Genomic DNA, 10163 nt, shown 5'->3' with positions numbered 1-10163 from the left:
GCAAAGAGCGCTTTCAAAAAAAAAATAGAGAGGCCAAGGTGAAAACCCGCAAAGGGCACTTTGAGACCAAAGGGGTTTTTGAGTTGAAAACCCGAAAATGGGGAGCTCAAATTTTGAATATGGGGTATGTGGTAGTCTTGTCCTCTCAAAATTAATAAGAGGAAAGAACAGTACATATTGGAGCATCAACAAAATATGCGGGATCTCCTGAACACATATTTGGTTCGAAAGAGCCTTTGAGAAATTGGAATAGTGAAGCTCATGCTGCGATATCTGGGGCACCTTTTTTTCTCATCTTATTTTGTACCTTAGTAGATTCGCTATTCTGTTTAATGTATTCACTTCGAGTTTTTTATCAATAAAATTCCATCTTGTCCATTATGATAATCTCTTTTGAGCATTCTCGTTGAAATCACGATTTTTGGACTTATAACATCCACACAAAAGAAATTATGCTCATTACTCTAGAAGGTCTATAAATAGTACAAGGACCTGAAACAAGGCCACTAGTTAGAACTAACCAGGCTCAAAAGTGGGAAACTTTGGAAAAAGAATAGTCCAAATTGTGACTATTTCTTCAAATTTTCTGTCAAAGATAACGGCTAAGCAAGAAGACACGATAGCACATCTTTGATAGAACCTTGATGAATTATGAGCAATGATACCTTAACCTTTTAAAAAGGAATCACTCTTATGGCATTTATACATTCATAATCATTCATCTAGTTAGGAGCATCTGACTCATTTTGATCATGGCATCCTAATTATTTGACATAAACACAGATACAGGAAACCAATTCTACAAATCATTTCTTTAGAAGACAGTGTAGCGACATTGGTGAATTCTACCGATCTTGTCTCCCTGAAGTTACAGTGGAGCAGATCGACGACGGCGAATCTCGTCTTCCTGAAGTGGCAGTGAAGCAGATTTAGGCCATCATCCTAGCTCCCTAAAGTTGTAGTGGAGTAGGCTGAAGATCGTAGATCTTGTTTCCCTGAAGTTGCAGTGGAACAGATCGAAGACGGTGAATCTAGGCTTCCTAAAGTTGCAGCGAAGCAGATTTAAGCCACCATCCTAGCTCCCTAAAGTTGTAGTGGAGTAGGCTGAAGATTGTAGATCTTGTTCCCCTGAAGTTGCAGTGGAGCAGATCGAAAACGACGAATCTTGTCTTCCTAAAGTTGCAGTGAAGCAGATTTAAGCCACTATCCTATCTCACTGAAGTTGTAGTGGAATAGCCTGAAGATTGCGGATCTCATTTCCAGTAGAGCAGATCGAAGAAGATAAGCCTTAACCCCCTAAGTAGTAGGGCAACAGGCCGAAGATTGCAAATCTTATCTCCCTGAAGTTGCAGTGGAGCAGATCGAAGTCACAATCCTCACTTCTCTGAAGCTGCAATAGAGCAGGATGAAAATACACGAACCATACCTCTCTAAAGTTGTGGTGGAGCACATTGAAGATACTTGAAGGAAAGAAGCGCCAAGAAGAGCCGAGACTCAGCCAGCCCAGGCAAAATTGGCCTTTTGATAGTCTTTGCTCCATTCTCGTTATACGATAATGACCTAAGAGGGGCAGTTGTAACGCCCCAATTTTCGGGAATCCTGTGAAAGTTGGTATAGGTTTAATTATGTTAGTGGGCCTTTAGAAAGCCCAAGCTTAAGATAGAACCCGACAATTTTAGTTAATTTTTGTTCCATAAGAAAAAGGGGGTGAAATTATGAAATAGAACCTATGTGAAAATGTTTGAAAATGCTATAGGCTAAATTGAAGTGGCCAAATAAATAGGAGTGCAAAATAGGAGGATTTGCATGACAAACCTCCCATTTTACATGAAGTGGCCAGCCATCATGTTGTTGTAGACAAAATGTACACTTGATATCCATAATTTATGGTACAAATTGATACAAATTGATAATAGGTTAGGTAAATGTTCCATGATAATGGGTTAGGTAAATGTTTCATGATAATGGGTTAGGTAAATGTTTCATGATAAGAATTTCATGTCTTTTGTATTAAAGAATTAAATGGATGAAATATGAAGTTTTATTAAAAGAAAAAGGGGTGAAAAGAACAAAGTTTTGTCCATCTTTGTTCATCATAGCTGAAAGTTAGAGAAGAGAAAGGAGAGGAGAAAGCTCTTGAGTATTCGGTCATTAGGAGGAGGAAAATTGAAGGTAAGTTCTTGGTACCTTGCTTCTATTTTGAGGTTCATGAGTTCTTCTTGATTCTACCTTAACTCTTGAAGTATATTTTGATTTTTAATTGTGTTGTGAGCATTTAGTCATGAATTAAAATGAAGGAAATGGTTGTTGTTTCATGTTCTTTTGATGAAAAATGGAAGGCAGTGAAGTTGAGCCAAACAAATGAACATGCATGTGCCTTAGATGTTAAAGGAAAAATCAGCTAACATGTTGTGCTTTAAAATGATGAAATGGAGATTATACTTAAGTAAAATCATAGATATGTGATGATTGATTGGTGATATACATGTTTAAATAACAAGCATGCAAGTTAGGTGTGAAAGAGTGATTTGGTGATAAATCTGCTTGGGATAGCAGCAGTAACGTGACTTTGGAAAATCACCATAAATTGTGGGAGATGAGTTAGAAGCTGTATAAATTATGTAATTAAATCTTGTTGAGTCTAGTTTCAAATGAAATAAACGAGAACATATTTTGAATTCTGTACAATGAGAAATTTGATTCGTAATGAAGAGTAGTCAGATTAGTCAAACAGTGAAACATGGGAAACTTTAAGAAAAATCTGGTATTGATTGGCCATACCAAAAATTCTGAAAATTTTATGCATAAAAGATATATGAGTCTATTTTCAGGGAAAATTAACGGCACTTGATTTGGAGTTTTGTAGCTCCAGTTATAAATAATTTAGTGACTGTTACTCAGGAAGACAGCTTGCAGTAAAATTATGATTATGTGGTAAACATTGACAAAAATTTGTTAATGAGTTGCTTATTGTTTTCTTATAAGCTTACTATGATCTGTAGGTGTGGTTGGCCGAATATTGTAAGGGATTAATACGTAGTTTGTATTTGAATAGTTAGATTAACGTGTTAGTAATCCAATTGTAGGCGGTTCGTGTGTGGATCTCGTCAGCATATCGTCGCAAACAGGTGTGTAACTGACACCCTCTCATAGACTAGATTGGCAAAAGCCGAAAAGCCGAAATGCCGAAAAGTCGGTATTTTGGGAATTTGCGAGTGTGCGAATGCTCGTAAGATAGTTGGGTTTGTATATTTGGTAATCTAAAGTAATAAACTGCAGTACGCGCGATTTCGTACATTTTGATAATTTGGGCTTAATGGGCCAAAGATCGGGTTCATGGGCCAACGGGCCCAATTCGTAAGTATCTTGCTGTAAGTGTTCGATAGTAGTAAATAGTTAGGATATGCATGAAAACCCTAAAAGTAGCTAAATTACTATAATACCCCTATGTATGAAAAATTACTGTTATACCCCTAGGTGCAAAATTACCGTTATACCCTAGGGTTAATTTTGTGAAAAGCATGACGATCGATTACGTATGATGTATGCCATGATTATATATCATTGCATGGGGACATGGGTTATATTATGGAGGAAGCGTTCGGTGGCTATGCCACAAATATCTGATCTAGTGGCTCTGCCACAAATATCTGATCTGGTGGCTCTGCCACATATATCTGTTCTGGTGGCTCTGCCACGATTATCTCAGATCTGGTGACTCTGTAACATTATTCTGCTCGCAGCCATGCTGCAAATTCGTGGTGTGTAGCGGTTGGGTGGGTCGAGTTGTCTCCCACACGATGTAAGGTTGGTACGGGGTGTATACGGTTGGATATGGTTGGGTTTCTGCATAAACATGTAATATTTGTTCTGTTCTGTTATGGGCCTATGGGCTTTATTCTGAATTCTGTTCTAGGCTAAGGCCAACTTATTCTATTTCTGTGGTTTGAGCTGATATAGGCTATGGTTAGGTTAATTTACACACTGAGTTTCCCCAAACTCACCCCTTTTATTTTCATCCACGCAGGAAATCCCCAACCATAGTGGGCTTGGAGCTGTGAGGGAATTCGGAGTGGCCACCCATTCTGAAAGTTTGATTTTCTTCTGGTGAACTGGACATCCTTTTATTTACGATTGAAGTTTTGGGTTTTTAAATGTAATAAGGCCGCTTAACTATTTTTGATGGTTTTAATATGTATTACTAAGATAGGTAATACTTATTTTAACTGTTGAAATTGGATAGCTTTAGGGCGCATTTTTAAAAACAACAGTTGATTTCAAAATAACACGACAACAAGCAAAGCTTCCGCAATGAAAGTATTTTCCAAAATTAATCACTTTTTCTAAAAATGACTTAATCAAATCGGTTTCCTAGAAATATCCATGACGTTAAGGTGTGGCAATGGCGGTATGCATGTCTAGGATTAGATCCGAAGGGAGCTTGGTACTTAAGCAGTTCAATGGACTCACCACCTCTTTTCCGGTTTCCTACCTGGTGCACAGCTTCCATTCACTTTAATCCTTAATGAATTAATCTTTTGAACATCAAGTACGATTTTCTGGACTTCGAATGGAATTTTTTTTTAACGTTTTTGATGTGGCATGCCGGATCCGGCCATAACTTCTGGGCCGGGTTTGGGGTGCTACAGTTGTAATGACCAATTTTATCCCGGGCCCACTAGAAACCTAAAAATATATATACAAAATAAATAAATAAATAAATAAACCAAAACAATAGTCCACAGTCCAAGTCTTTAGTACAAAACAGCCCAATAACCAATTAAAGTCCAATAGCTAAACCTAGACCCAAAATTACGAGGCCTAAATGGCCCAAAAGACTTCAGAAACCCTAGCCTTTGCTAGGTACTGCAGCCTCCAAGCACCGTACAACGCCTTCAGAAACCACGCCAAGCCTTCAAGATCTGACGACCAAAGCCACACCCTCAGACGCCACGCCAAGACCTTCAGACGATGCCAACGCATCCCGTACCTGCACACCAAACACAAAAAGACAACAGATGCAAGAAAATAGCAGAAAAATTGTATATTTTTATTATTTTCTTCTCTCGGCTATAAAGCCTTGTATTTTTCGGTTGTAAATTTCTTCTCGGAGGAACGCACACAAAAACAGATCATTCGCATATTGAATAAAAAAAAGCAAAGAAAGGTGATTTCTTTTATCACTTTCATTCTCTGAGTTTTTACAGATATTCCGTCAATTTCATTTCAATATTGTTCCTTTTTTAAAAAAAATAATAAAAGAAAGAGGGAAGACGAAGCCTTACCTTGCGAAAGTGCCACGGGTTCCATCAGCTTCGTTGAAATCGGAGTATAGAAGGGATCCCACGGCCGAAATAGTCATCCTTTGAAGCCCGAATCTATTCGTCTCTACTGATAGATGCAGATCGGCACTAAAGGGGGAGTTCTAGGGTCAAACGAGAGGGAGATAAGAGGGGCTAGGGTTCGGAGGAATGAAAATATGGCATAAAAAAGGGGTTTTATATGTGTGGGAACGACATCGTTTGAGGCTTACTACCGTGGTCTCAAAACGGCGTCGCATGAGCCTATTCGACCCGACTAGGGTTCTTTGCCTCTGGGATCCACGCGTTTTTGCGGTGAGGGGATATTTGTGCGCAAAATCCTCCCCTTTCGCGTGCGCATTCAATCGCGCCCTTGCTGTTTCACTTCGTTTTCTTAAATTAGCTCGTCAATCTACGCGTGTTTGCAAGTTAGTTTATAGTCCTTTTTGTTCTTAATTAATTATTTTAATTTTTAAGCAACTTTGGTAATTGTTTCTTCATTGTTGTAAATTCGTTTTTGAAATGTTATTATCATACTTTGTATACTTTGAATGTTTATCTCCTTTATATTATTATACATATACATATTTTATAACAAAGTTAACGTATTTTCATGCATATAATGTTTTTTATTCGACCATGTATTTTAGCATATATTTTTGCTATGATAATATGTTTGGTATATATGTTTTTGCATAAAATTATTTTTCTACTTGCTTATATTAGTACACATATTTGGTTTATATATATTATTAAACCTATACATATTATCATTTCTATATAAATTTACATGTACTCACTTTTAAATTTATATATATATATATATTAATACACTTATTACTTTAATAGATTTTTATTTAAAATACTTTTTGCTTTATGATCTATGATCTATCAAATATTCTCTTTATGTATGTATAAAATTATTTTTAGAAACTTCATCTTCGTAATTATAAAATTATTATTTTTGAATATTTCTTTATATTATATTACTCTTGTGTTTTATATAGCTTCTTATTTAAATATTTTGGATATAAGGGTATGTGTATAATTTTTAGACTAACTTAAGATTTTCATATATACTATTATTAATCTCATGTTTTTTACAATAGATTTACATGTACATATGTCTTTTAAATCTATTTTGTGTGTTATGTCACGTCTTGTATCCTTATTATTCTTTTGCATTATAAATTATTAAAGTTAGCATGTAGTTTGTCAACTTTTAAATATATTTGTGTTTAAAATATTTTACATGCAATTTGATTCAAACTTTCATTCTATAATATCTATTTGAAAAATTATATATCTATCCTATTTTTTTTTATATACAAATTTGTCAACCTACATTTTATGTGTCCATTTTTTCGTCGTTATTTTAAAATAGTTTTACACCATATTACTTCTTTGATTTGCATTTTGTTTTGTGTATCTAGTAGTAGTCATATTACATTATGCCATGCATGTTATCGTTGCATTATTTATTTATTCATTGTTTTATATTGTCATGTTAATTATTCTCCATGCATGATTGAGATTGAGCTATATTTCCAAGTTAGTTATACTTAGTTGTAAGTGCTTGTTAGTTGGTTAAATAAATTGTATTACCTCCACTCTTCCATTGTCGTATTTTATGCGTACACATATTACGCCAATCATCGTTTTCCACATGATTTATGAAATGTGGTTTTATAAAATCCAAATTTTTATGATTAATTTCGTCTTATTTTGAGTCGCATTAATATGTTTTAAGCTATTTTTATAATTATTCGTTTAAAAATTCTTTAAAACGAAGGTGAGATTTGATATTTGGCAATTCGTGGAATTGTGCCCTAACGTGTTGGGTTGTAATTTTCCGTTTGTTCAAAATAATCGAATATCCCTTCAAAATTTCGCTTATGTCTTCTAAAAATCCTTTAAAACGAACGCGATGTTCGATATTTGGCAATTCGCGGAATCGTGCCCTATCGTGCTAGGTTGCAATTTCTTGTTTGTTCAAAATAATCGAAGGTCACTTTTGAATTTCACTCATGTTTTCTAAAAACTCTTTAAAACAAAGGTAATATTCGATGTTTGGCAATTCGGGGAATTGTGCCCTATCGTGCTGGGTTGCGATTTCCTGTTTGTCCAAAATGATCGAAGATTCCTTTAGAATTTCACTCATACTCTCTAAATTCTAAAATAAGGCAATGTCTGATATCTAGAAATTCGAGGAGTCGTGCCCTACTGTGCTGGGTTTCGATTTTCTCGTTGGATTAAATAATTGGGCATCCTTTTGCGGTTTTCAACGTATAAATTTTTGGAAGTCAAAATTTGTCATGTTTTCGAAGGCATAAATTATCATGTCGTATCGTGCTGGATGTGGTTCTATATTCCTCTTAAGCAAGAGAATTTTGATGACCAACTCGGGTTATTCAAATATTATCAAAAGGGAACCACATTACAAAAACATTTTAATCTTAGACATAAGGATAATATTTAATCGATTTGGTACCAATTTTGGGCGTAGTGAGGGTGCTAATCCTTCCTCATGCGTAACTGACTCCCGAACCCATTTTCTCAACAGTTCGTAGACTAAAATCATTGTTTTAATAAACCAGAAACGTTTTATTAAAATAGCCAAATTCTTAGGTGACCCGATCACACCTAAACAAAAAAGATTGGTGGCGACTCTATTTCTGTATTTTCAAAAAGTCAATTCCCCGTTTTTTTATTAAATTTTAAATTTTAAATAAAACAATGGTTTCGACAATATGAATACACTACATTCATGTGTTCAAAACGAGATACTAGTGACTATAAAATATCATTGGTAGTTTCACTTATTAGAAAAAAATCTGATTAGAAAACGGTTTTCTTGCATAGCAAAAAATTAAAATTTTAAAAATTGAGCCGATTTTTTATATTTATAGGAATAAAGCCTTTACCGAAATCGCACATATTTTTCAGGTAGACAAATCATTGTTGTTTCTGAATTTCAACTGAACGACATTCTCCATTATTTTCATACCATGAACTACTTCAAATGCAGGCTTAAACGAATTTGAATCAAACATGGGACTAGAACTATTTTTTTTTACTTTCAGTGGGAAAGCAAAATTCTCTCTTTAATAGAAACCAATAGAATTATTATTTCAAAAAATAGAATTTATACTTAGAGAATAAATTCTCACTATTTTCGAGCAAGATAACAATATTTGTAACACCCCAAACCCGGCCTAGACATTATGGCTAGATCTGGTGATGCTATGTAAAACAATTGTAAATCCAATTTTTGTATATTTTGAAAAAAAATCATAAATTTTTGTTACTTAAAAACCCATTTTATTGGAAAACGTATTTGACATAACTATTTAATTGAAAACGTTGTTTGTTTATATTTTCTAAATAAAATAAATACTTTGCAACGAAATTTCTTAAATCATTATATTTTGGAAAACTAATTTTGTTTTCTCGAAATCGATTATTTGTCAAAAAATAGATATTTTTGATGAATCATTTTAACAATATCATGCAAAAATCAAAATTAAAACACCAAAACCAAAATAGTCCCAAAATGTTAAGTCGCTGGACAACTCAAAGAACGAACAACTCATATGCAAATCTTAAGTCGCTGGAGGGTCACTTATTGCTTCTTGTACTACTCCTAAAACAAACGTATCAGAATCAAAACAATACCCACTATATTGATTTAACGCAACCCAACACCCAACACAACTACAAATAGCACATAAAAATATTAAACTTAAATATCTTACCCTTAGATTTGCAGTAAAAAAAATGTGAACTATTGCCTCAAGAATTAATAGCAACCCAAATGATTAAAGGAAAAAAAATTAAGGGACAAGGAATGAACGAAAAGAAAAAGAAAGGAAAGGAAAGAAAAAGAGAAACAAAACAAGATCAATTAAGAGGAATTGAGAATGGCGGAGTGGATTTGGGGAATAAGGGAAACAAACGTGGGAGAAAACAAAAAAATTTGGGAGCAACCCCTTTATCTTTTAGTAAAACAAAAGAAATAATAATAATAACAATATTATCCCATTTTTATTATAAAACTATTTATTATTAAATCAAAATCAAATCCAACTACCTATTAACCCCAAAATCTTAACTCAACTTCTATCAGCTGAACAACATAAAAAGAAATTCGCAAAAAATGTTTTCTCAAGGATTCAAACACACCAATAAAGCATTTAGCCACAGATACAAAGACTTAATTATAACGAATTTTATCAAATCAAAGATAAGATTTTTTGGGCGTTACAATATCCAAAGTTGTGTAGAACTTATTGTGTATTTATCCCTACTAGTATCATCTATTTATTGGAAGCAGAAGTGAAACCCTTGTTGAATTAATAGAGGTCTATTTCAATAGTAAAACAACTTTCTAGTGGAACTATGAAAGAGAAGGGCTAATGGGGTGTGTTTCCTCTCATATGTATTATGTTGAAAATTCAGACTTCTCATGTATTGAGTCTAATTATATGTGATTCCTAGACTTTTAACTCAATACTTTATAATTTAATCCAACCCAATACATGTTTTATATTTCTCAAAATATACATTATTTATTAAATTAATTTAAATTAGTTAATTTGCTAATTAAATAATTTTCTCAACTCAATTCTAATTTCATTAAAATCATGACAAATTTACCGTAAAAAATATATATGAGAAAATATATTTAATTTTTCTACATTCAACGGATTCACAATAACCAATTAATTTAATTCTATTTTTGAACTTCAATTATTTAATTAATCAATTAAATAATAATTTGAAAAACCATAAATTAATTCTCTGTTAATTTTCATACTTTGTGAGAAAACCACAATCATTTTTGAATGCTTCTCATTTCTCTAA

Source organism: Gossypium arboreum, chromosome 2 (genome assembly GCF_025698485.1).
Source record: "Gossypium arboreum isolate Shixiya-1 chromosome 2, ASM2569848v2, whole genome shotgun sequence".
In the NCBI taxonomy this organism is placed as follows: Eukaryota; Viridiplantae; Streptophyta; class Magnoliopsida; order Malvales; family Malvaceae; genus Gossypium; species Gossypium arboreum.
The sequence above is the reverse complement of the archived record's forward strand: the minus strand, read 5'-3'. Positions refer to the sequence as shown.